The sequence below is a fragment of the Elephas maximus genome, chromosome 19 (assembly GCF_024166365.1).
Source record: "Elephas maximus indicus isolate mEleMax1 chromosome 19, mEleMax1 primary haplotype, whole genome shotgun sequence".
Taxonomy (NCBI): domain Eukaryota; kingdom Metazoa; phylum Chordata; class Mammalia; order Proboscidea; family Elephantidae; genus Elephas; species Elephas maximus.
Window position 1 is genome coordinate 44309714 of NC_064837.1, and position 26585 is coordinate 44336298.

A 26585-nucleotide genomic window follows, 5' to 3' on the forward strand; every position below is an offset into this window, starting at 1 on the left:
GTTTTAACCAAGCGCTAGGAAATGTGCTCAGGCCAGACTTAAGGCAGCTGAGGCTGAGACCCAACTGAAGTTGTTCAAGCCCTGCCTTGGAGTTTTGGCCTGAACTTGCCAATTCTCAGTTTAGCAAGTGTCAGGAGCTGACAAAGGAAGTCAGTGGGAGACAAGGTGCCCTTCAACTGGGGCTGAGGCCCTGAGCGCGCGGCGCCCCCTACCCGCGCGCCCAGGGCCGCCACGTGTGGCGACGAGGGCGCGGGCGCCTCGGTCACCGGCCCAGCCCCACCGCGTCCGGCGCAGTCACAGAGGGCGTCGTGCCCCGGCGGCCGCCGGCCGGGACGTGGCGCCTGCAGAGGTGTGGCCGGGGCCGGGCGCGGTCCACGGCCCGCGGGACGCCGGGGCTCCGCCGCCGCCGAACTCGTCCTTCCCGGACGTGACTCGTCCCGCGCTCCTCGACCACATACAAGGAAGTGGGGGGGAGGCGGGCGGGAAATGCCCGCCGGCGTCGAGGCCGGTGCGAGCCCGGGGCTCCGTGTGCGCCGGGAGCCGAGCACGGGGAGGAGAGTCGGCTATGGCAACGGGTGGGGGCTGGGAGGGGCGCGTGTGAAACGCTTCTTGCTCCGCAGGGCGCTTCTCGACACCCCCCCGCCCCCGCCCCCGCCCTCGCCGTCTGAATAGCTGTTCTGTCTGGGCGGATCTCCGCGTCGGGGCTGCCGATTGTTCTACTCCGAGACTGCCTGGCTCTGTTGTATTTCCATCCGCCTCTTTGGGACAGGTCCGGGGGAGGGGGAGAAATCGGCTTCAGAAAGAGCCAGGCACAAACAACTGCGCCTCTGCTCCTGTCTTTTGATCCCCGCATGCTGTCTTGGCCTGCATTTGTGACAGGGGCAATGGCTCCATTTTACAGATGGCAAAACTGAGGGGCGAAGTGACATGGCCAAAAGCACACCGCAAGATACAACTAGCAGAAACTAGACGAGAATTCAGATCTGCCCAATGTCAGAACCTGGAGTCAGGCCCTGGAAAGCCCTCTGTTGCTGGCAGAATCTGATAGACTTCTGCCCCTTTTTTTCTGGAAGTCACTGGTGTGAGGGATTGCAGGGTTCAACTATCTCCAGCTATGAGGGAGGTGGGTGCAAGGTCCAGGATTCTGTTCTGGGTTCTGGGGCCTCCTTTTGCAGGGTGACTTGATCCCCCATCCCTACCCCACTACCATCTTCTGGCCCTACCCCTCAGGGCACTATTCCCTCCCTGCTTCACTCCCTCAGGATTCCAGGCTAAGGACCAACGTTCCTGTTTTCACACTAATCTAATTAAACGTCACTTAAATGTTCTAATTTGTGGGACATGGGAAAGCAAGCCCCTTCCCCTTTCTGAGCCTCAGCTTTTCCATCTATCTATGAGGGACTAGAAACCCCTAAGAAGTCTCCAGCACTGATATTCCAGGATTCTAATTCAGATGCTTCCTCTGCAGGCAATAGCCAGCCTGCCATGAGGAGTTAAACTTTCTTTTTCTGTATCTTAATTATACTTGCCTCCCAGCACTTGTGCATGTAGTGGGTACTCAACGAAAGAGTTAATAAGCATAAAGATATATTTTTGCCTATCCTCCTCTCCAAATTCCTAATGACCAAAAGCAAGAAGGGAAGAATGAATGGGTTTATCAACCCTTACACAGTATCTCTACATCACTGTGGGTGATCATGAGTTGACTTCCACCTCCTGAGGCTAACGAGTCAGCTCCAACTCATGGCAATCCCACGTGGATCAGAGCAGAACTGTACTCCACAGGGTTTTCAGTAGCTGGCTTTTCAGATGTAGATCACCAGGCCTTTCTTCCAAGGCAGCTCTGAGTGGACCCGAACCTCCAACCTTTGCGTTAGAAGCCAAGCACATTAACTGTATCTGCAATACCCAGGGAATCCTCCTGAGGCTGGTGAGGCAGCAGAAATAGTTTAGAAGCTGGGCTAGATTTGATCTCCGCCCCTTACCGCTTCTGGCTACTTAGCCCCTTTGAACTTTTGATTCTTATCCACTCCCTGGCCTGTGGAAGCATCAGAAACAATGGTGTACAGATGACAAAACTGAAGAAGTGAAGTGATTTGGCCAAGGGCACACCACAAAATACACAATGGCAGACACAAGGCTGCTTTCCTCATTTGTTCAATGCAGATAACAATAATGCCTGTTTTACAGGAGTGTAGGAACGGAAGGGAAAGCTGTTTGTAAGAGGTAAAGTGCTAATTACTGATGTCCAGTGTGGGCCTGTGAGAAGCTTTCTTTCCTCAGGCATTTGCATGGGTCAGTAAATAGGACTGGACACACGAAGATGGACAAGACAGGGTCTCAGCCTTGGAGGATCCACACTCTAGAATAGGTGATAGACGAGTGCGCAGATTTGCACAGCACCTGGTGGTGGTTTTTATAGAGGTGTGTAGCCAGTGCTGGAGAAGCTCAGGCCGGGAGGCAGTACCTGCCTTATAAAAGGAGAGGGCCTCCTCCCACGTGCATTGAGTTTGTTTGGTTTTAGCATGGCTGCCATTATGGCAGCCCCTTAACAGAAACATGGGTAGTTAAGAATCTGCCACCACCATTTACTCACCTTGAGTGCCACACCTGATGGCAGAGGTATGTGACTCCCTCGTTGCCTTCTCTAGAGGCCTGTAGGTGACCCTACACGACTCAGGCTGGGCCACAGTAGATGTTCTTCCCAAAGGCCTCGGGAACAAGTGTGGTGGCATTCCCCAAGGCTCAGTTTCAATCTGTGGAGTGGGAACACAGCAAGTGGATATAGTTGGAGGGGTTGTTTTTTTATCTTGCACTTAAATAATACTCTAAATGTGTTAAGTTTATTTTTTTAAATAGATAATACATGCTTATGATACAAAATCCAAAAGGTAGAAAAGAGAATACAGTAAAAAGCAAGTGTTCTTACCCCTCTCCCACCCCAGCGTCCCAATGCCCCTCACCAGAAGTAACCACTCTTGTTAGTTTTACCAAGACTTGGTCTACAGACCATGAATCACCAAGAATCATCCAGAGTACTGGTTCCCTAAACCTGTTGCCATCAAGTTGATTCCGACTCATAGCGACCCCATAGGACAGAATAGAACTGCCCCATAGGAGCTCCAAGGAGCGGCTGGTGGATTTGAACTGCCAGCCTTTTGGTTAGCAACCGTAGCTCTTAACCACTGCACCTCCAGGGCTCCACTGGCTCCCTAGGTCTCAGAAATTAACATTGGAGAACACCGCTTTGAAGAATTTGCCAGCTATCATTTTGTGGTTGGAAAGGTGTTTCTATATGCCCCAATTTCTAGATGAGACTGAGGCCATGTTGTTAGTTGCTGTCCAGTTGGCTCTGACTCACAGCAACCTTATGTATAACAGAATAAAACACAGTCCTGTGCCATCCTCACAATGTTTGGTATGTTTGAGCCCATCATTGCAGTCACCGTGTCAATCTATCTCATGGAGGGTTTCCCTCATTTTCCTTGACCATCTGTCTACTTTACCAAACATGATTTCCTTTTTTAACGATTGGTTTTTCCTGATGACGTGTCCATAGTAAGCAAGACAAAGTCTTGCCATCCTTGCTTCTACCAGGTGAACTCATGCCCAAGTTTAGAACCAGCATTCCTAATACTTTCTGCTAAACCAATGTCAAATTCTTTTCCCAAACGAAAGCGTACATGGAAACACACATGTAAAACAAATCAAAGCAGAACTTCTTCTCCTGATGAAGTGAACGTGTGGTCTGTGGATTAACAGAGCCTCCCCTTCATCTTTGCAGCCCCTGTGGCACCTCCTTGGAATCCAAGGCTGATAAACCACAGCCCCATTCCAGAGAGGACAGGAATCTGGGATCCAGACGGCAAAGTCCCAGGTAGCAGAATTGGAATCGGAAGTTGAGCTCAGTTTTCTTGCTTTGAACCCTGGATATCCCCAGTGCCTATTAAGCCCTGACAGTCTTCCTCTGTGTCCCTGGGATCTGTGAAAGGCTGTTGTTGAAGAAGGCAGCCTTGAGCCCATGCATCCCCAGGAACAGGGGTGGCCTCCCTAGAGCAGCCACACTCCCAATCAATTCAAGCATATTTACTGAGAACTCCAATATGCCCAGCACAATAAACTCCAAGACATTTGTAAGTCCCATCCTCCAGGTGCTCTCAGTTCAGCTGGAGAGAGAAGACTTGAAGTGATAGTGACTGCTATGGATTGAGTTGCACCCCCCCCCCCAAAATATGTGTCATAAATCCTAACACCTATTTCTGTGGTTATAATTCCATTTGGGAATGGGTTGTCTTTGTTAACGAGGCAGGATTAGTGTAGAATGTGTCTTGAGTCACTCTCTTTTGAGATATAAGAGAAATTAAACGAACAATTGAGCAGACCAGATATGGGGGAAAAGAGATGCAAAGCCGCATCAAGATAGCCCAGGAGCAGAAGCTCCGAAGAGACAAGGACCTTCCTCCAGAATCGGCAGAGACAGAAAGCCTTCACCTAGAGCCAGAACCCTGAATTTGGACTTCTAGCCTCCTAAATTGTGAGAAAATAAATTTCTGTTTGTTAAAGCCACCCACTTGTGATAGTTCTGTTATAGTACCTCTAGCTAACTAAAAATAGGATACCAGAAGAGTGGGGTGCTGCTCTAACAAATACCTAAAATGTGGAAGTGGTTATGGAATTGGGTAATGGGTGGAGCCTGGAAGTGTTTTAAGGTTCCTCCCAGTAAAAGCCTAGATTGCCTTGAAGAGACTGTTGGTAGAAATATTGACATCAAAGGCAATTCTGGTGAGGGCTCAGAAGGAGTGAGGAGAGCTATAGAGAAAGTCTCTATAGTCTTAGAGAATAAATATGGTGCCAGGAACTGAATATTGTTAGAAATGCGGGTGTTAAATGTGCTTCTGTTGTGGCTTTTAAAGAAAATGATGAACATACGATTGGACAATGGAAGAAGGATGATACTTTTTATACAGTGGCAAAGAACTTGTCTGAATTATGTTCAAATGTTTGGTGGAAGGTAGAATTTGTAAGTGACTGTAAAAACGGTGTGGCTGTACTGTCTGACCTCTAACTTTACAAGTGGGAAGGATAATCAAGATCAACAGCCCAAGGCTGATTCCTATGAGGTGGAGGTCAGACATGCTGCCTCTTTTTGACGTCTTTATGACCTCCTTTGTCTGCCACCTTTACTAATTCTGACACCAACCAACCCTCCCACAGCATTCTACTTCTCTGCTGGGTTCAATAATTCATTGCAAAGGCCACATGGAACTCTCAGACCGTACTCACAGTTATGGGGTTTATTAGGGAAGTACAGGTTACAATTCAGGTTCAGGGACACTCAGGGTACGGTTTTTCCATCAGGACAGCCTCCTCTCAACCGTGCCCACAGGCGTGCCTCTCTGTGGCCCTCGGCCTCTGCCCTGCTCAGGCAAGTGTTACAAAGTTCTTTTAGCTCTGCTGATAAGTGCCCAGAGGCACCCCACTGTGCTAGTAGGCCTCCTGCCCAAAAGCACTCAGCTTTCTCTCTGGGAAGCCCACCGTACCATCTCCTGCCACCATTTCTCTGCTATTGCTTCTAGCCGTCTTCAGTGCTACAGCGCTTTCTCTCTCTCTCTCTCTCTTGGTCTCCAGGTTCCAGGAGCTTCTCACTGCAGGGATCCTAGGTCGAAAGGGCATGCTTTTCTCTTTTTCCTTGGTGGTGGTAGAATTCTCTCCTTCCTGCCTCTGGAATGGTTCATTTTAAGCCTAGCAGGATGGCAAAACTGATCAGTCCCTTTGGTGGGCCACAATTACCTTATGTGCACAGCGCCACCCAATCACTTGGGTGGGAGTTACTAGACCATGGCAAGAAAGGCCAACACAAAATCAAGCCATTGCATCGCAGTGATTAACTTCAATATCTAGCTGAGGAGGTTTCTATGCAAGATCTTAAAGGTACCATGTGGTTTCTCCTTGCCACTTACAATAAAGATGAACTGTGCAAAATGAAAACAAAACTTTAAGATTTGGAAAATTCTGTTGTACAAACTACGGACACTTGTTCTAGGATGTTCACCAAGGAAGTGGCTACATAATCTTTCTCGTGATGGTTCTAACCAACTACCAGAGCAGAACCCACCAGCCTAGACTGAAGGGGACAGAGAAAATGAAATGAAAGAATGCTGCCTACCTCTTGGAATTCCACAGGCAGGAAAAAGACCAAAAGAGCTACATCTGTTGTCCTCCAGGAAAAGAAAAGGACCATCCTTGAAGTAGCTTGGAGATCAGCAGAACTGATGGAAGGAGCACAGGAAGCAGGGCTTTCTTGGTTTCAAGGGGTGGGGCCACAACCTCCTAGGTTTCAAAGAATTGGATCTTTGCCAACTTGGTTCTGGAGTGTGGGGCTGCCATTCATGAGTGCTAGGGTGATGGGACTGCCACCCAAAGCTGAGGGGGTGGGGCTTCCATGCCCAACGGCCAGAAGAACAGGCCCTACCAGGGCCGAGGTGGTGGGGTCACCACTCAGATGGACTGGGAAAATGGGGCTGGCCCAAAGCTGAGGGAAGACTTGCCATACCAGTGGGCCTGTAAGGCAGAGCTGAAGCCCAGGCCTGAGGGGCCTCCACCCGGAATCCAGAGGGTGTGGCCAACACCCAGAGTCTGTAGGGCAGGGCCATTGCTTAGATGGTCTCAGAGAACAGAGGATTATTTTCCAGCATTGAGAACTAATATAGTTTGTTTTGCTGGGTCTTGGACTTATTTGGTGCCCATTATCCCTTCTTTCCCTCCAATTTCTCCCATTTGTAATGGAAATGTCTACCTTGTGTCTGTTCTACCACTGTATTTTGGAAACAGATAATTTGTAGTCTAGATTTCACAGGTTCACAGATGAAAAGGAATTTTGACCCAGGATGGAACACACCTAAAATCTCACCTAGATTTGATTTAGATCATTCCGAAGATGAGATTTTGGACTTGAAGTTAAGACTTTTGGGATGATGTGATGGGTGAATGTGTTTTGCATGTAGGAAGGACATGAATTTTGGGGAGCCACAGAGTGGAATGTCATGGATTGTGTTACCCAAAAATATATATTGTAAATCCTGTGGTTATAATCCCATTTGGGAATGGGTTGTATTTGTTATGTTAATGAGTCAGGATTAGTGTAGAGTGTGTCTTGAGTGTTTTGAGATATAAAAGAGATTAAACAAGCAAGAGCAGATGCAAAGCCACGGGAAGATCGTCCAGGAGCAGAAGCTCCAAAGAGAAAAGAACCTTTCTCCAGAGCCAACAGATAGAGAAAGGCTTCCCCTATAGCCGGCACCCTGAATTTGAACTTCTAGTCTCCTAAACTGTGAGAAAATTAATTTCTGTTTGTTAAAGCCACCCTCTTGTGGTATTTCTGTTATAGCAGCGCTAGATAACTAAGACAACGACACCAGCCAGGTGTGTGCCAAGTGCCAAGTTAGTGGGAAAGAAGTGGGACAGGCAGGTAAGTCCCCTCTGGACACAGGGGAGTGCCCTCCATGAGGGAGGCTGGAGCTGGGCAGAAAAGGAATCAAAGGAAAGGGATTGCCTTCAAGGGGAAACTTGACCACTTTCCCTTGAGATGTGTTCAGTGTTGAAGAAGAAACATATTGGGACCTGAACCCTGAAGCCCAGCTTAATTAAACTAACTGGCTTGAGAAACTCGAGATCTTCACAGCAAAAACTCCCACCCTTCAAACCTGCTTCTCGGTAAAAACAGCTCTGTCCTTCCAGTCCAACAACCATCTGTCAGTTTGTCACACTGTGGTGGCTCACGTGTTGCTATGATGCTGGAAACTATGCCACCGATATTTCAAATACAGCAGGGTCATCCATGGTAGACAAGTTTTAGTGGAGGTTTCAGACTAAGACAGACTAGGAGGAAAGGCCTGATGGTCCACTTCCGAAAACCAGTCAATGAAAACCGTTTGGGTCACAACAGAATATTGTCCGATATAGTGCTAGAAGGTGAGTCCTCTAGGTTGAAAGAGTGTGTCTTGCGTCACACTCAAAACACACAGTGGCCTCAAAAAATGGACGTAAGCATACTAACTATCCTGAAGATGGCGCAGGACCAGGCAGCATTTCGTTCTGTTGTACACGGAGTCACCATGAGTCGGAGCCAACTTGACAGCAACTAACAACAACAGTCCTTCCCATTGTTGTTGTTGGCCGGTAGCTCAGGCTAAAAACCTTGGAGCCCTCCTTGCCTCTCCCTTTCTCTCACCACCCACATCCAATTCATCAGCAAATCCTGTTGGCTCTGCTTTAGAAATACACCCAGAATCTGCCCACTTTGCACCACCTCCACTGCTATTACCCTGGCCCAAGCCTCATTGTCTCTCTCTCTTTTTTTTTTTTTTTTTAATTGAACTTTAGATGAAGGTTTACAGAACAAACTAGTTTCTCATCAAACAGTACACACATTGTTGTATGACATTGGTTAACAACAATACGACATGTCAGCACTCTCCGTTCTCAACCCCGGGTTTCCTATTACCAGCTGTCCTGTTCCCTCCTACCTTCCAGTCCCTGCTCCAGGGCTGGTGCGCCCCTTTAGTCTTGTTTCGTTCCATGGGACTGTTCAATCTTTGGCTGAACAGTGAACCTCAGGAATGGCCTCATTACTGAGATGAAAGGGTGTCCAGGAGCCATACTCTCATGGTTTCTCCAGTCTCTGTTAGGCCAGCAAGTCTGGTCTTCTTTTTGAGTTGGAATTTTGTTCTACATTTTTCTCCAGCTCTGCCTGGAACCCTCTATTGTGATCCCTGTCCGAGCAGTCGGTGGTGGTAGCCGGGCACCATCTCATTGTACTGGACTCAGTCTGGTGGAGGCTGTGGTAGATGTGGTCCATTAGTCCTCATTGTCTCTTGCTTGGACTGTTGCAGTGGCCTCCCAGCTGATCTTCTGGCTTCTGCCCTTACCCCAGTACAGTCAGTCCTCAACAGAAGCCAGATGGTCTTGTTAAAACTCAGGTCCAAGTGTGCTACTCCTCTGCTCACACTTGCCACTCAAAGTAAAATTCAAAGCCCTACAAAGTTTTACAAGGCTGTACATGATCTGTCCCCTTCACCTCTCACCTCATCACCTGCCACTGTCCCCCTGTCTAATTCCATTCCAGCCACACTGGTCTGCTTGCTGATCTCTGAACATACCAAGATCACTCCCACCCTGCTTCTTAGCACTCGCTGTTCCTTCTGCCTAAAAGTCTCTTCCCCCAGATATCTGCATGATCCCTCACTTCTTTCCCTTACTGCACCCAAATGTCACCTTATCAATGAGGCCTTCTTCAACTGTCCTTTATAATAAAATAACCACCCCTTTCCACCCATTCCCGCACTGCCAATCCCTCTTCCCTGCTTTATACTCTCCATGGCATTTATCACCAGCTGGCATTCTATATACTGTTGGTTGCCTCATCCCATTAGATGAGAGCTCCATGAGGGCAAGAATTGTTTATGCCCCTGGTGTCTAGAGCTGTGCCGGACCCATAGCAAAAAACAAACCAAACCTGTTGCCATGGAGTTGATTCCGGCTCATAGCAACGCTATAGGAGTAGAACTACTCCATAGGGTTTCCAAGGCTGAAATCTTTACGGAAGCAGGCTGCCATATCCCTCTCCCACAGAGTGGTTGGTGGGTTCAAGCTGCTAATCTTTCGGTTAGCAGCCAAATGCTTTAATCACTGCACCACCAGGGCTTAGACACCTAGTAGGTACTCAGTAAGCATTCATTGAATGAATGATTTTGTGAGTGATTTCCACTTAATGATTCTCCATAGAACCCTCCCTAGAATGGAGGGGGTGCTCACAGTGGCCTGGAGCTTTGATCTTGTGAACAGGGTAGGAGACAGCTACTCCCAGGTCCTCCTGTAAGTTCACCGTATGGTGCCACAACACTGCAATTATGTTTCCTAACCAGAAGGTGACATGTACCAAGTTGAAACAACTCCTCACACTGGGTGGTGAGGATCTTGGGGAGAGCAAGGGAGACACGGCCTTGGAAAGGGAGCACCACAGACTTGGGAGGAGCAGGTGTAAGGCGTGCTTCCCTGCTCCTGCATGGTGCTTGGTCGCTGCAAACACTGAGCTACGGACAGAGAAAGGGGAGGCAGTCACGTATGATGGGAGCAGTGGTGAGGCTGCCAGCCAGGTGTCCTCTCCCCTCCTGGACACAGTGCCCTTAACCTGTCCTTGGCTCCCAGATGAATCAGCAATTCCGGCCTCTGGGGTTCCTTGCGGCACTTCCCCTGGGGCAGATTAGAGGATCTTGCACAACATTAAGTAACACATCTGGGAAGGAAGGAGACTCGGAGAGCCGGCAGCTGCCGGAGATGAGGGTCATCTGGGGCCGAGTCTGTGTCTGCTAGGTACGGATTCCCCTGGGCCAGGGCACAGCTGCTGCAGGGAACTTGGGGACGGGGGCTTGCCCAGCCTCAGCTGAAAACCAGTTCCTCGGCTATAAGTAGTTGAAGATGACAGCTTCAGGGCAGCAAATCCTTTACGGTACATGAATGCAGGTGTGCCTTGCTTTAAGCCACCCATTACGGGGGGGAAAATAGAATATTCATCCAGGATAAAAAAAAAAAAAAGGATAAACAAAGGGATAATTCCTCATTTGATGAGGGATGTTCCTTAGGGATGTTGTGCATATAGGAAGAGCCCTAGAGAACTGGAAATCATTGCCTTTATAACTGGTCAGCCTCTGTAGAATTTGAAATGTGGTACTTTCTTATCTATAAACTGCTTTCAAAAGCACCAATGTACTTGCACACATACATAATCTCATCATCTTCTCAGAGGGTCCCAGGGAGGTAGCTATAACCATCCGTATGCTACAATTCAGCGAGGCCTTCCAACCTGAAGCTCTTCCCAACATAACACAGTGTCCCCTTGTGATTCCCACAGCAGCTCTAGGAAGTTGATCCAGAGCAAATGAGAAAACTGAGACCCTGAGAGGCAAAGGGCTCCAAACCAGATTCCCTGACTCTCAGCCCAGGTTTCCCATCACCATGAGTCAGAATCGACTCAATGGTAATTGATGACAAGCTCTACTTGGCAGGTACTTGACCTCTCTGAGCCCCAGTTCTCTAATCTATAAAATGGGGGTAATAATACCCATATCATGAGGAGCTATGAGGGTGAACTGAAGTGATGTATGTTAGTGCTTAGAGCTTAAGAGACACGTAGCTGCTATTATTACATTGTTTTTGTTGTTAGGTGCCAGGTGCTGTCGAGTCGGTTCCAACTCGTAGTAACCCTACATGCAACAGAACGAAACACTGCCCAGTCCTGTGCTATCCTCACAATCGCTATGTTTGAGCCTATTGTTGGAGCCACGATGTCAACTCATCTCATGGAGGGTCTTCCTCTCTCACTGACTGTCTACTTTACCAAGCCTGATGTCCTTCTCTAGGAACTGGTCCCTCCTGATAAAGTACATGAGATGAAGTCTCACCATCCTCAATTCTAAGGAGCATTCTGGCTGTACTTCGTCCAAGACACATCTGGTCGTTCTTCTGGCGGTCCATGGTATAGTCAGTGTTCTGTGCTACGCCATAAGTCAAAGGCGTCAAGTCTTCTTTGCTCTTCCTTATTCATTGTCCGGCTTTTGCATGAATATGAGGAGATTGAAAATACCATGGCTTGAGACAGGCGCGCCTTAGTCCTCTAAGTGGCTTCTTTGCTTTTTAACACTTTAAAGAGGCCTTTTGCAGCAGATTTGCCCAAGGCAATGCGCCGTTTGATTTCTTGACTGCTGCTATTATGACATGTATTGCTAGTATTCTTGTTATTTTTACAATATCTCACACTTCTTATAAGAAATATCCACAGGAATCTGTGACAGAGTCTCCTCCAGGGGCAGCAAGCTATCACCCCCTCCTCCATTCCCTCAGCACCTTACCTATTCCAGGAGGGCACAGTGTGTTGGTTTCCTACCCCCCAGGAGCCTTCTGCTGCCACCTCACCGACTTCACGGCTGCGTGGCTGCCTTGGCCAAGGATGAATGGCATCCCCTGTGGCCTGGCCAGTGTGCGGTCACCCTGTCTGTGCCTGGGGCAGGGCCTAGAGCTCAGACGTGCCTGGCAGACTGCCAGGGCTTCCTTGGTAGGATGCCCTGCCACTCCCTGTGGGCCCCTCTATTCTGGGAGCTGTAATTTAGACAGCCTTCCCCGCCCCAATTGCTATCTGTGGTAGCAGTCCCCGGTCCCGCGGGCTTTGCCCGCCCCCCGCTCCGCTGCCTTTTCATAAACAGCTCTTGGGCTGCCCTGTTATCTTAGGCACCATGGCTCTGGGGAGGAGGCCCTGCCACCCTGGTGATACAAATGACCTCTCCATCCCGGGGAGCAGCCAGCCCATCAAGGGCAGAGTGGGATGGAACCCTCACCCGCGAGAGCCCAATATAGCATCCCTCGGAACCTGACTCCAAAGCCTGCTGGGGAGGGTGGAGTGTAGAAAAGAGGGAGTCTATCATTACCTGCCCCTACCCTGGGGACTAGGCTGGCCTGGGCTGTGGTCTCCCCAAAGGCCCCTGTCTCAGTTGAGTGTGCTCAGCCACAGGGCCACGCAAAGAGTGCCAGCGCATGCGTTGGAGGAAGGGGAATCAATAACAACAACCAAAGTGATGTTTCTAAAATGCAAATGTGACTGCATCACTCCCTGGCTCCCCATGGCCCTTGAGAATGAAGTTTGCAAGATTCTCCACCCTCTGCCCCTTCTACCACCTCTCTCACCTCAGGACCTTTGCATAAACTCTCCCCCGCCTGGACACTGTTCTCCTCTTCGCCTGACTCCTACTCATCCTGCAAGTGTCAGCTTAGAGGTCACTTCTCATGGAACCCTCTTCTGACGTGACCACACATACACAATCGACCCCAGTCCTCCTCCTGCACTGGCACAGCGTCCCTCCTGTGTTTACCAGAAGCATCATGCCCTTGCACTTGTCTTTCTCAGACCCAGTAGTCTGTCTTGTTCATTGTGATTTCCCAGTCCTGGCACACGGTAGGTGTTTCAGTAATACTTGTTGAATAAATAAGTGAATGAATGAATGACTCTTCTGCCCCTCCACGATGTGCGAGTCTCTTGGGGGTGTATTTGGCTACTTTGTGATCTCCATTTCCCAGGAAAGCCCAGTGTTCAGAGTTCTGTCCTGTTGTTCTCTAACTTCAGGTTTGTGGTACCATCTGTCCATCCTGATCTTTTATCTAGAAAATATGGCTGTTACGGCCATGGACTTGCTGGTGGGAAGTCCCAAGGGCTCTGGGGATGTCACTGGAGGACAAGGCAGGCATCCTCCGTTTGAAAGGGAGGAGGAGGAGAAAAGCAGAAGGTGTGCTCAGGCCCAAGGGTCCCTTATGAGCAGCACACCTGATACTGGGAGGGAAGGCAGGTGTGCACTGCAAAATTGGCAGGTCAGGTTTTTATTTTGGCACTTTATGGTGGGATGCCTGTGGAGACACCTTTTGTATTTCACTTGCTCCAGAGAGGGAAGCTGCAAAGAATAACCTGCAACTGTAGTAACCAGACTGGAGTTCAATTTCTCTACCTCTTAACCCCATGGTTACGGGAGGACCTCTGAAATTTGAGTATTTCCACTTTCAAATTGCATCTTCTCCGTCTTTTTTCTCTCCTTGCAGTTTCATTTGGATATTGTCCCAGATCACCTGGCCCAGTTGAGGGCTGGGGAAGTGTGGCCACAGCAGCTGCATCTGCCTCCTGAGAGCATGAGGGACACTCCCAGGCGTGGTGCCACGGAGCCAAGGTCTAGGGCCCAGGCCTTGTAGGAAAAGAACAAGAAAGCAGTGGGAGGTCAGCACCCTGCCTCCTTGCTCCTGCCAGGGGCATGACAAGGTGGGCAAAGCCAAGCCCAGTGGGTACAGCGTCTGGTGGCAAAATATACAAAATGTGTGCTCTGATTGGGTCCCATGCCCCAGACGCACTCCTACCCCAGGACCTTTGCCCTTGCTGTTCTCCCTGCCTGGCTTACTCTTCCCCTGGGATATCTACATGGCTCACCTCCTCACCTTCTTCAGGGTTTTGCCTAATGACCCCTGGTTGCTGAGACCTTCCCTGACCACCCTCTTTAAATTGAAGCCCTGTCATCCTCATCCCATCTCCCTGCTTTCTTTTTCTCCATAGCACTTACCATACCTGACATACTGTGTGTTTTCCTTTCTTATTTTGTTTATGGTCTGTCTGTCTCTTCTCCATAGAATGTCAGAACCATGTGGGCAGGGATATTTGTCCATTTTGTTTACTAATGTAGCCCTGACTGAATTATCTATCACTGTGTAACAAATGACCCCAAAACTGGAGACCCAGAGCTAAAGCTTGAGACTAAAAAAATGCCGATCACCAGGGCACTGGAGTTAGATTCCTTCACCTGTGGTCCCCATGAGTTATGGGAGGACCTCTGAAATGTGAGTATTTCTGCTTCCAGATTGCATCTCCTCCATCATTTTTTTCACCTTGCAGTTTCATCTAGAAACTGAAGAGCTCTGACCCTGTTGTACCAGGGGCCTAACCAGGCCTGGGCTGGCCTCGTTTCTAAGTAGGTCAGAGGCCCCATCTAAACAGCTTTCCTACAGCAGCTCCTGCTCTAGGTGGCCAGACAGGAGTTCCAGACCAGTGTTCTCTCCCAGGGCTTTGACACAGTGGCCAAATTTATTAGCGCTGGCACTGCCACAGTTGGTATGGCTAGTTCAGGGGCATTGAGACAGTGTTGGCAGCTGAGTTATCAGCTATGCCAGGAACCTGTCTCTCAAGCAGCAGCTCTTCTCCTATGCCATTCTGGGCTTTGCTCTGTCAGAAGCCATGGGGCTTTTCTGTTTCATGGCCGCCTTCCTTATCCTCTTTGCCTTGTTAGGCTCCATGGGAGTCACCTTCCCATCCCTGCTGCATCAACTCCAGCCTATTTTGCCATTAAATGTATTTATCTTAAAAAAAAAAAAAATTAGTAGCTTAAAACAATTAACAGTGTTGGATGTGTTTTTGCAGGCCAGGTGGATTCAAGAGGTTGCAGTCATCTCAAGGCTTGAGCAGGGTGGGCGAGGCTGTGTCTGAGCTCACTCATGTGTTCCTGACCGCCTCACTTCCTCACTGGCCCTTGGCCAGAGGCTTCAGTTCCTTGTCTCATGGGCTTCTCTGTTGAGCTGCTCATAACCTGGGGCTTGCTCCCCCACAACAAGTGATCCAAATAAAAGGGAGAGCAAGAGAGTGACAGAGCAACCAAAAGAGAAGTCACAATATTTTATAAGCGAATGCTGGAAGTGACACGCGTTCACTTCTGCCAAATGCCATTGATCATGCAGACCAGCCCTCATACCATGTGGGAGGGGCCTACACAGGCTGTGGTTACCAGGGAGCACACATCATGGGGTCATCTTGGAGGCTGGCTACCACAATCCCCAACACATACCTGGCACAGAGAAGATGCTCAAGAAATATCTGTAGGATGAAAGAATCAAAGGAGGAATGATGTTAGCTAATGCAGTTTGGTCTTCAGTTCTCATGCAGCTTCCCTCAAACTACCCCCACCCTGCTCCTCCCATGGTGCCCTTTTATAATTCAAGCCCACCTCTTCCCAGCTAACCTTGGGCCAGTTCCTAAAGTTACAGACTAGTTGTAGGGATTAAGAGAGATGAGGGTGTAGGCACTAAGTGTCTGAACACACCAAATCAAAAAACTAACTGCTGTGGAGTTGATTCTGACTCATGGCAACCCCAAGTGTCAGAGTAGAACCGTGCCCCATAGGATTTGTTGTTGTTGTTGTTTTAACCGTACAAAGGCTTTATTTGCATTGTAGCTGATGAACTGTAAAAAGGGCAGAAGGGAGCACTGAGGGAGACTGACTGGGGGATCTTTTCAGCTCTCGCACTTGGCTTTCTTGCAACCTGGCAGAGAATCATCATCCCCGTCTGATGACCGAGGTTTCTTCACTGTAACAGTTCCAAAAGGAGTTTTTCTAGTTTCTCTGTGAAGTAAGTGTTGCACTGCAGTTGGTGGACACCGCAGCCTTGGCAACACTTTCAGACAGCCCAAATAGCAACTCTGTTTGCCATGTCATATGGTCCTCTTATTTCAAAAGGCCCTTCTGCAGCAGTAGACATAATTGCATTCTTTGCTTTGCAGACCTGCATCAAATTGAGAGCATTGGAAATTGTGTACCTTCTCAATGTGGAGTCTTTTATGGCAGGGCTGCAGACAAGTTCAAAGCCTATGCCTTGGTCAATTACCATTGCTATGGGACATGAGAATAATGTGCTGTGCATTGCTGTCCACTCTATGAACTTGTCCTTAGCATCACATGCTATTGTCTCCTCCCAACCAAGAACACAGGATGGTGTGTGGATTTATTCAGGCAAAGTCATCTAGAAAATGGCCAGAATTCCACATTAATAAGGAAGCCTTTTGAACTAAGACTGAATCCACATCTAAGTGTGTGCAAGTAACAGGAAAATGTTCTTCTGTCTTTGGAAAAACTGCAACATTATCCTACAGGCGAACCCTTGAAGAAGTTGCTCTCAAAACGTTGCAGTGAGAGGGATCCGCAACCATAATTGTCAGTCTAGTTAAAATTTTGATTGATCTGGATTTTCCCGGTACAACTGGCAAAGTTGTGAAGAGTTCTGAAACAGCTACTGGATTTTCAATTTCCTGTTTCCTTACTTTAAAGTCAATAAACTAATGGCAACAACTGAACAGCCAAGGTGAGTGGCACTCTCCACAAGCTGTGCAAAGCCTTCTCCATAGAGTTTTCAGAGGCGATTTTTTGGAAGTAGACCACCAGGCCTTTCTCTATGTGGATTCAAACCTCCAACCTTTCAGTTATCAGCAGCATTTACTGTTTGCACCACCCAGGGCCTAGGATACACAAAAGCCCTCAGCTTGTAGCCATGATGATCAGTACTGGAAGGACAAATCAAAGTGTCTCCCTGGGGTCAGGAGCAGTTTTAGAGCTAAGGATGTTGATGTGAGTGCGGGTATGTGTGTTTCTATATATTCAGTCTTCTGAGAGCAGTGGCTGAGTGGCTGAGAGGAGCTGTACCGGGTGGGCTGTGCCTTGGTCGGGTCATGTGGTCCAGGAAACCAGGCTTATCACTTGGGCCAGAGATGGCCACGTGCTGGGGCCTTACTCACCCAAATAGGCAGGAGAGACTGATGAGTACGTCAGGCTGCTGCTTATTTACACTAAGTAACATGAGTTACACCACTGGTTCTTAACCTTTTTGTAGGTAGGGGATGTCCCAGAGCTCTTTGAAAGTTCACAAGAAAAATACACATTTGTACATAAACACCAGTGTATATAATCTGTTGGGGTGAAATCAGGCAGGCAGGAGAGTCTAGTTTCCATTTATCAAAGGCCTCTCTCACCTGCGAAAAATATTCTTTAGAACATTGGATTAAGAATTGACAGTACTTACTGGTTGACATTTTTGCAAGACAATCTAAAGTAGAGGTGGCCTAAAGCAAGAGACCTCCTGAATGACCAAAAGCGTAAGAAAAACATTCAGTAAAGAGTTGTAAAGGATACATGATTAGATACAGGATGGATCCCTTTTGTTGGAGGTCTTCAGTTAATCTATTTAAACCATACTAAGTGTTCTTCCCCAGGGCAAGCTACCCTTCCCTAGTTTACCCACCAGTAGTCATGGGTCGGAAAACCTGATGGCTTAGTGGTTAAGTGCTATAGCTGCTAACCAAGAGGTTGGCAGTTCGAGTCCCCCAGGTGCTCCTTGGAAACTCCATTGGGCAGTTCTACTCTGTCCTATTGGGTCGCTACCAGTCGGAATCGATTTGACGACAATGGGTTTGGTTTTAGTCATGGGTCACTTTCTCAGAAGCAGAAGTGGAGACTGAGACAAAATGGAGTCCCAGCCAGACCTTGTGTCAGACATTTTAGTTAGGCCAAGTGCCTCAGTTTTAGGGTGTTGTTGTTAGGTGCCATTGAGTTGCTTCCAACCCATGGTGACCCTATGTACAACAGAACGAAACACTGGCCAGTCCTGCCCCATCCTCACAATCATTGCTGTGTTTCAGCCCATTGTTGCAGCTACTGTGTCAATCCATCTCATCGAGGGTCTTCCTCTTTTGCACTTTCCCTCTACTCTGCCAAGCATGATGTCCTTCTCCAGGAACTGGTCCCTGCTCATAACATGTCCGAAGTACATGAGAAGAAGCCTCACCATCTTTACATCTAAGGAGCATTCTGGCTGTACTTCTTCCAAGACAGACTTGTTTGTTCTCCTGGCAGTCCATAATATGTTCAATATTCTTTGCCAACACCATAATTCAAAGGCATCAGTTCTTCGGTCTTCCTTATTCATTGGTCAGCTTTTGCATACATATGAGGCGACTGAAAATATCATGGCTTGAATCAGGCATACCTTAGCCCTCAAAGTGACATCTTTGCTTTTCAACACTTTAACAAGATCTTTTGCAGCAGATTTGCTCAAAGCAGTGTGTCGTTAAATTTCTTGACTGCTGCTTCCATGGGCATTGATTGTGGATCCAAGTAAATGAAATCCTTGACAACTTCAATCTTTTCTCCAGTTATCGTGATGTTGCTTATTGGTCCACCTGTGAGAATTTTTGTTTTCTTTATGCTGAGGTGTAATCCATACTGAAGGCTGTAGCCTTTGATCTTCATCAGTAAGTACTTCAAGTCCTTTTCACTTTCAGCAAGCAAGGTTGTGTCATCTGCATATCTCAGGTTGTTAAAGTATTATAATGAAATGTGTAAAGACCTGGAGTGAGAAAACCAAAAGGGAAGAACATACTCAGCATTTCTCAAGCTGAAAGAACTGAAGAAAAAATTAAAGCCTTGAGTTGCAATATTGAAGGATTCTACAGGCAAAATATTGGAATGACGAGTCACTTTACCAAAAAGAATTGGTCAACATTCAGCCATTTCAGGAGGTAGCATATGATCAAGAATCGATGGTATTGAAGGAAGAAGTCCAAGCTGTACTGAAGGTATTGGTGAAAAACAAGGCTCCAAGAATTGACAGAATACAAATTGAGATGTTTCAACAAATGGATGCAGCGCTGGAGGTTCTCACTTGGCTATGCCAAGAAATTTGGAAGACAGCTACCTGTCCAACCAATAGGAAGAGACTCATATTTGTGCCCATTCCAAGAAAGATGATGCAACAGAATGTGGAAATTATCAAACAATATCATGAATATCACATTTAAGTAAAATTTTGCTGAAGATCTTTCAAAAATGGTTAGCATTACATCGACAGGAAACTGCCAGAAATTCAAGCTGGATTCCAAAGAGGATGTGAAATAAGAGATATCATTACTGATGTCAGGAGGGTCTTGACTGAAAGCAGAGAATACCAGAAAGATGTTTACCTGTGTTTTATTGACTATGAAAAGGTATTTGACTGTGTGGATTATAACAAATTACCGATAACATTGTGAAGAATGGGAATTCCAGAACATTTAATTGTGTTCATGAGGAACCTATACATAGAACAAGAGGCAGTTGTTGGAACAGAACAAGGGGATGCTGCGTGGTTTAAAATCAGGAAAGGTGTACGTCAGGGTTGTATCCTTTCCCCATACTTATTTAAACTGTATGCTGAGCAAATAACCCAAGAAACTGGACTATATGAAGAAAAATGTGGCAGCAGGATTGGAGGAAGACTCATTAACAACCTGGGATATGCAGTTTTAGGGTGCCCTCACACATTCCCTCTTTCTGATCATGAATTTTCATACAAATTCTTTGATCACCCTTATAAGTGTGTCTGCTTCTGCTCAGACACTCTGCTTCTGTGATTTTAAATTAGGGTAAGCGCAGGGCAAGACCACATTGGAGAAACTGCTTGGTTTTCCAAAAGGTTGACTCAAGGTATGAGGTCAATCTCCTCTGAGAACCTCGTTTCTTCAAGATACATAGTTTTCTGCATAGAGAGGGGTGGGGGTGGGAGGGGTGACAGTTTGATTACAAACATTAGACAGTTATTTTATACAACATTGTTTTGAAGGCCAATTAAAATAATTGACGATTTACCCTAAACATTACCCCTAGCCTGATCTTTGGAATCTGATTCCCAAAACAGACTGAATTCTTCAAAAAAGCACAAGGCCCAGAGCAAAATGGGTTTACTAGTTTATCTGGCCATAGTTTGACTCAAAAGTGGCTTTTAGGCACCAGTTTTTCCAAGGTTCAAGGTTCAAAAGGGCACCTAAGGGCAATGGCCTATGTGGGTTATGCCAACTTCCATGAAAGCCAGAAATCTGGACAGCAAAGTAAGAGGTAGAATGGAAATATTAACAACAATATTAGGCCAATTATTTGAAGAAATCCACAAAACCATGACCCTAAATTCTTTGTGGAGCCCTGGTGGCGAAGTGGTTAAACGGTCAGCTGCTAACCAAAAGTCAGGCAGTTCGAATCCACCAGGTGCTCCTTGGAAACTCTATGGGGCACCTCCACTCTGTCCTATAGGGTCACTATGAGTCAGAATTGACTTGACAGCAATGGATTTTAAGTTCTTTGTATCAAGGAAACTATTCCCATAAGGTGTTTGTTTAAAAGCAGCATCGGTAAAGGCTTTTTATGTGCCGTTTTCATGTTGGATTACACATCAACATAAAGAAAACAAAAATCCTCACAACTGGACCAATAGGCAATATCATAATAAAAGGAGAAAATATTGAAGTTGTCAAGGATTTCATTTTATTGGATCTACAATCAATCCCCATGGAAGCAGCCGTCAAGAAATCAAACAATGCATTGCATTGGGCAAATCTGCTGCAAAAGACCTCTTTAAAGTGTTAAAAAGCCAAGATGTCACTTTTAGGACTAAGGTGCACCTGATCTAAGCCATGGTATTTTCAGTCGCCTCATGTGCATATGAAAGCTAGACAGCAAATAAAGAAGACCAAAGAAGCATCGATGCTTTTGAATTATGGTGTTAGCGATGAATGTTGAATATACCATAGACTGCCAGAAGAATGAAGAGATTTGTCTGGGAAGAAGTACACCCAGAATGTTCCTTAGAAACAAGGCTGGTGAAACTTCATCTTACATACTTTGGACATGTTATCAACAGGGACCAGTCCCTGGAGAAGGAAGCCATGCTTGGTAAAGGGTCAGCTAAAAGGAAGACCCTCAATAAGATAGATTGACACAGTGGCTGCAACAACCACCTTGAATAAGAGCTTCAGAACAGAGGTGCCTGGTATATTTAGGGCCGCTGGCCTAGGAGCAGACCCCACTCCACTTTGTTACAAGCTTCTGCTTCTACATTCCTGAGAATGTAACTGTGTCACTCCCTCCTGATAACATGCACAGGAATCTAATCAACTACATCTGTGGAAAGAGATGATGAAGAAAGAAGCTCAGTATCATCAGTCAGAACAAGGCAAGGGGCTAACTACAGAGCAGATCATCGGTTGCCCAATGCAAGTTCAAGTTCAAGCTGAAGCTGAAGAAAACTAAAACAAGTCAACAAGAGCCAAAGTACGACCTTGAATATATCCCACCTGAATTTTAGATACCATCTCAAAAATGGGTTTAATGCTTTGAACACCAATGACCAGACAAGTTGTGAGATAACATCAAGAACATCATACGTGAAGGAATCGAAAGGTCCTTAAAAAGCAGGAAAGAAAGAAAAGAAACTATCTGGGGTTAGGTGAAAGGAATTACATATTGAGATCAACCCACCCTCATGGCCTCAGGTGGTTCCATAACTACAGGCCTGCCTTGGAGAAGGGAAGATTCCTGGGTGGGGCAGTTTTCTCAGCTGATGATGGTACTCAAAACATAAGCTGCCTGCCCTGCTCTTTGTTAGCATATCTCTAGTAAGATGGTGGAATTACAGCACAATCGATGTTGTGACATCTTGCTTTGGCCTCATTCCAGGCCTAAGACCACAGCCTACACAAATCGGCTAGATTGATAATCAGGCAACAAATATTTATTGAGCAGCTACTATAGGCACTGGGGAAGCAAAATCATTATGATCTCTGTCCTTGAGGTGCTGGTGGGGGCCAGCAGATATTAATCAGTCACCCAGATGAAGTAGTATAGGGTGCTGTGGGATATGTAATGGGAGGTCCCCATCTTGGGGAGAGGTGGCAGGACAAGATTCCCCATGGAAGTGACATGTAAGCTGAGTCCTGAACTCAGTCAGGGGCCACGGATGGGGTGGGAAGCACTCTGGGCAGAGGCTACCTCACATGCAAAGGGCCTGCGGTACTATGTTTAAACATCTGAAAGAGGCCCATGTGGCTAGAGCACATGGAGTAAGGGGGAGAGGGATGTGTGATGCAGTTAGAGAGGTAAGCAGGCACACCAGGCAGGCAGAGACTCAATTGTTTCATCCTCTGTTATGAATTGAATTGTGTCCCCCCCAAAAATATGTGTTGTAAATCCTAAACTCTATGCCTGCGGTTATAATCTCATTTGGGAATGGGTTGTCTTTGTTTTGTTAATGAGGCAGAATAAGTGTAGGGTTGTCTTGAGTCAATCTCTTCGGAGATATAAAAGAGATTAAACAAGCAATTGATCAGAGCAGATATGGGGGAAGAGAGATGCCAAGCCACATGAAGGAGCAGATGCTCTGAGGAGATGAGGACCTTCCTCCAGAGCTGACAGCTAGAGATAAAGGCTTCCCCTAGAGCCAGCACTCTGAATTTGGACTTCTAGCCTCCTAAACTGTGAGAAAATAAATTTGTTTGTTAAAGCCACCCACTCGTGGTATTTCTGTTACAGCAGCACCAGATGACTAAGGCATCCTCTTTAATGTGGCATTTGCAAAGAGGAAGGAACTGAGGTGGCACATTTCAAGTGTCCGAATAGTTGTTGCGCAGAAGGCAGGTGCCTCGGAAGCCAAATGAGAGGAAATACCCTATCAAGCTGGAGTTGAGCCAGATCTCAAGGACTTCCTGGTTGACAGGAGACGCTAGGGGATTGCTTTCCCATTTCACCTGTTGTGTCTGCCAGGTAGTAGAAAGCATATCTGTTTGTTCACTCACTCAGCAGACATTTAGGCATTGCAGATATAATGAACTCACTCAGTCTTTATGGAACCAACATTCTAGTGCAGAAGGCAGAAAATAAACAATGAAATACATGGAATTACAGATTGTTACAAAGACTTTGAAGGTAAAGAGTGCATGCAATGGGATGTAACAGGTGGGAGCTGCCAGGGCGGTGATGACATTTCTCAGCTAAGACCTAGAAGATGCAAAGGAACCAACAGCATCCTGAAGTGGGAAGAATCCCGTGAGAAGCTGAGAGAGCAGGACATACAAAGGCTCTGAGGGAGGAAAGAGCTTGGTGTGTTTGTGTTCAAGGAAGTGAAAGAAGACGCTAGTTAAGGCCTTCCTCCGAAGATACCAAGTAAGGTTCAAGAGATTGGCAGGAGCTGGACAGAGTAATTGCCACCTTACAAAGAGTGAGGTGGCATCTCAACTTTTTCCCAAGTGCAACAGAAAGTTGTTGGAGGCCTTTAGCAGACATGTCCATTTCTATTTTGCAAAGAGAGGCCCTCTTTCTAGGTCTCTGATGTCACCTCTCCCTGGAAGTGTCCTTCTGGAAGATTCTCTGGAAAACTTGTTTTTGAGGAAACCAGCTTCCCCTTCCACTTCTCCAGTCCCTCCCTGTCTGTCAGCCCTGAAGAGGCAAACCCTTGAACATAAACGTCTACTTGCCAGACTCCAGTAGGGCCTTAAAAATACATCAGTGGAGAAGATATAAGCAATATCTATGCCTGCACAACCTTCATTAGCACCATCTTCCCGTGTAATCTACCAAGTGCTTCCTCATTCTTTGCCTACCTACTCTCACAACCTGCCTTTGAGGTGGGCAGGGTAGCATTATCCCCTTTTGCAGCTGAGAGACGGACGCTCAGAAAGCAGGAGGTTGCCTGACTTAGCTAAGGCCACACAACAAGCATGTCCGGTTCTTGGACCTGAATTCTTTGAGTCCACGCTTCTATTCCCTCTGCAACATGGCTCACCATCGATGCTGCTTGTTGAGGGAGAATGGTGGACAGCTCTGTCAGGGTGAGTCCTGTAGGGAAAGGGGGCTGGGAGGGATGCAATGAGAGTAGGGGAAAGGTTATTCTGGGGTGTTTCTGGATTGCAGAGGGGAGGTGGAAAGGAGAGGGGAAGCTACGGCCAGCAGTAGCCAAGAACAAGAGATGGGGTGGAAGAGTGAAAAGAGGTGGTCAGGATTGGGTATCTCTGGGGGACCTAACCCCTGTCCTAGAGGCACCTCAGGTTCCAGCAGCCTTACCCTTTGAAGGATGAGACTGAACTCCCCTGGTAGGCACAGGTAGAACAGGCCTGCTAGCTGTTCTCCTCTGACACTCTTTTGGGAAAGCCTGTTTTCTTGTCTGGGACTCCTCTCTAGAATTCAAGCTGCTTAAGGGCAGCATCTGTATCTTGCTCAAAATCCTATCTCCCAGGGCCTGATGCACTTAATATTTGTTGAATGAATGAATACTCAAAGAAATGAATGAATACTGCATTGTAGTGATGACTTGGAAACGAGGAGAATATGAATCGTCCACAGTTACTGATGACCCAACTCTGAAGATCTGAGCCTTCATTTTTGTTGTCACCAGATTCTTTCAGGACTGGGGCGGGGGGGGGGGGGGCGGGGATGGCGGGGACAGTCTATTCTGATCCATAGAAGTTCAATCCAAAACTCAGAAAGGTTTAGCAAGCTGGCTAGGGCCATACAACATAGGAGCCAAAGCTAGAGCCTGGAGGGCCAATTCCCAGCCCAGGGAGGATTTTGGGTAATAGGCCAAGTGCCTGGGGGAACGGACAGATTTCTGCATGTTTGGGTGAGCCCAGGGACTCAGGCCAGAATATTTCAAAAATGGTTATCACCATATCTTCCTGGGGTTCTGGACTCCTGCTGCTGGGCAGGCTGCCGCCTGTGCAGAGAGGGGAGCAGAGACGGTTTAGTTCTGCCCCAGCCTCTCCTGTACTGGCTCAGAGCCCTCCAGCCCTTGTCCCTACCCCTGCCCCTTGGACCTCCACCCTGGGGCTCTGGGGAAGGAAAATACGGGTTTACCTGTGGCTTGGAAACGATGGCTCTTGGGTTCTTCTGTGCGTTTGAAGGAGGAGCTGCCAAGACTCCTCTGATCTCCATTAAATAACAGGGGAACCACAAAACTGGTCATACCTTGATAACCTGCTACCCATCCTCTCATTTTACAGAATGGGAAAATGAAGTCAGAGGGAAGCAACTTGCCCAAAGTCACATAAGTTCAAACCCGGATATCCTGATTCCAAGTCACTGAATGTCCTGCTAAGCCCAAGCTGAAGGAACTCTCAGTCTTCTACTAGACAGCAACTGATGGGTCAAAAAGTGTGATGAATAAAAAAAAAATATTTGATTTAGAAGCATGCACTCCCTCACCCCACCTCACCTCCTGCCAGGGCCTCACTCCGAGTTGTTTTTTCTGCTGTAGCACTTGGCATCTTTTCCTCGTGCTGGAAGTGGGAACACGCTGGTCTTCTTTGGAACCCTGGTGGCAATGTGATGTTCTGAGTAAGAGTTCTGCTCTGCAGCCTACTGCCTAGCTGCAAGTCCCACTTCTGTGGTCTTAGGCAAATTATATAACCACTACATGCCTTATTTCTCCCATCGCGAAAATGGGGAAATAGTTCATGGTGGGGTGTGGGGGGGGGGGTGGTTCAGTGGTAGAATTCTCGCCTTTTATGCAGAAGACCTGGGTTCAATTCCCAGCCAACGCACCTCAAGGGCAGCTGCCACCTGTCTGCCAGCAAAGGCTTGTGTGTTGCTGTGATCCTGAACAGGTTACAGTGGAGCTTCTAGACTAAGACGGATTAAAAAGAAAGACCTGGTGATCTACGTCTGAAAAATCAGCCATTGAAAACCCTGTGGATCACAACAGTCCGATCCTGTGGTGTGTGGGATTGCCATGAAGCAGGGGCCAATTCAGTGGCAGCACTAACAACAATAGTGAGAATAAAGAGAACTGAGCCCTTCAGAGCAATGCTCGACGCATAGTAAGCACTCCAGCAATGTTAGCAGTTCTTTAGGAAGGAGACTGTGAGGCCTGGAAAGGAGTTTACCCAGCACTTGGTCCCTAACCCCCCGTAAGGTGCCTTAGACCCAGTGCACCATAGCACAGATCTTGCAGGACTACCTGGACTGTAACACAGGTACGGTAAGTGGGTGGTTTTACAGAGCAGAAATTTATTTCCTCACAGTCCGGGAGGCTAGAAGTCCAAATTCAGGGCACTGGCTGTAGCGGAGGGAAGGCTTACTCCCTGTCAGCTCTGGGGAAGATACCCGTCTTAGCTTCTGTAACCCCAGCGTTCCTCAGCTCCTTAAGGATCTCCAGGTAGCATCTGTCTTTCCCCGAACTGTGTTGCTTCTCTCTGGGTCTAATCTGTTCTTTGTATTTATTTCTTTATCTTTAAAATAATATTTTCTTGTGTTTTTGGTGGAAGTTTACTGAGCAATTAGGTTCCCGTATGACAATTTCTACACAAGTTGTTCAGTGACATTAGTCATGTTTTTCACAGCGTGTCGGCATTCTTGTTGACTGCCTTCTGGTTGTTCCATTTTCAGTAC

The 26585-nt window shown here is 47.3% G+C and overlaps 1 pseudogene; it reads right to left on the reverse strand.

The window, feature by feature from the left end:
- Nucleotides 1-15865: 15865 nt before the first annotated feature.
- LOC126063157 (ribonuclease P protein subunit p30-like) lies at nucleotides 15866-25161 on the reverse strand (annotated as a pseudogene).
- Between the last annotated feature and the right edge of the window lie 1424 nt (nucleotides 25162-26585).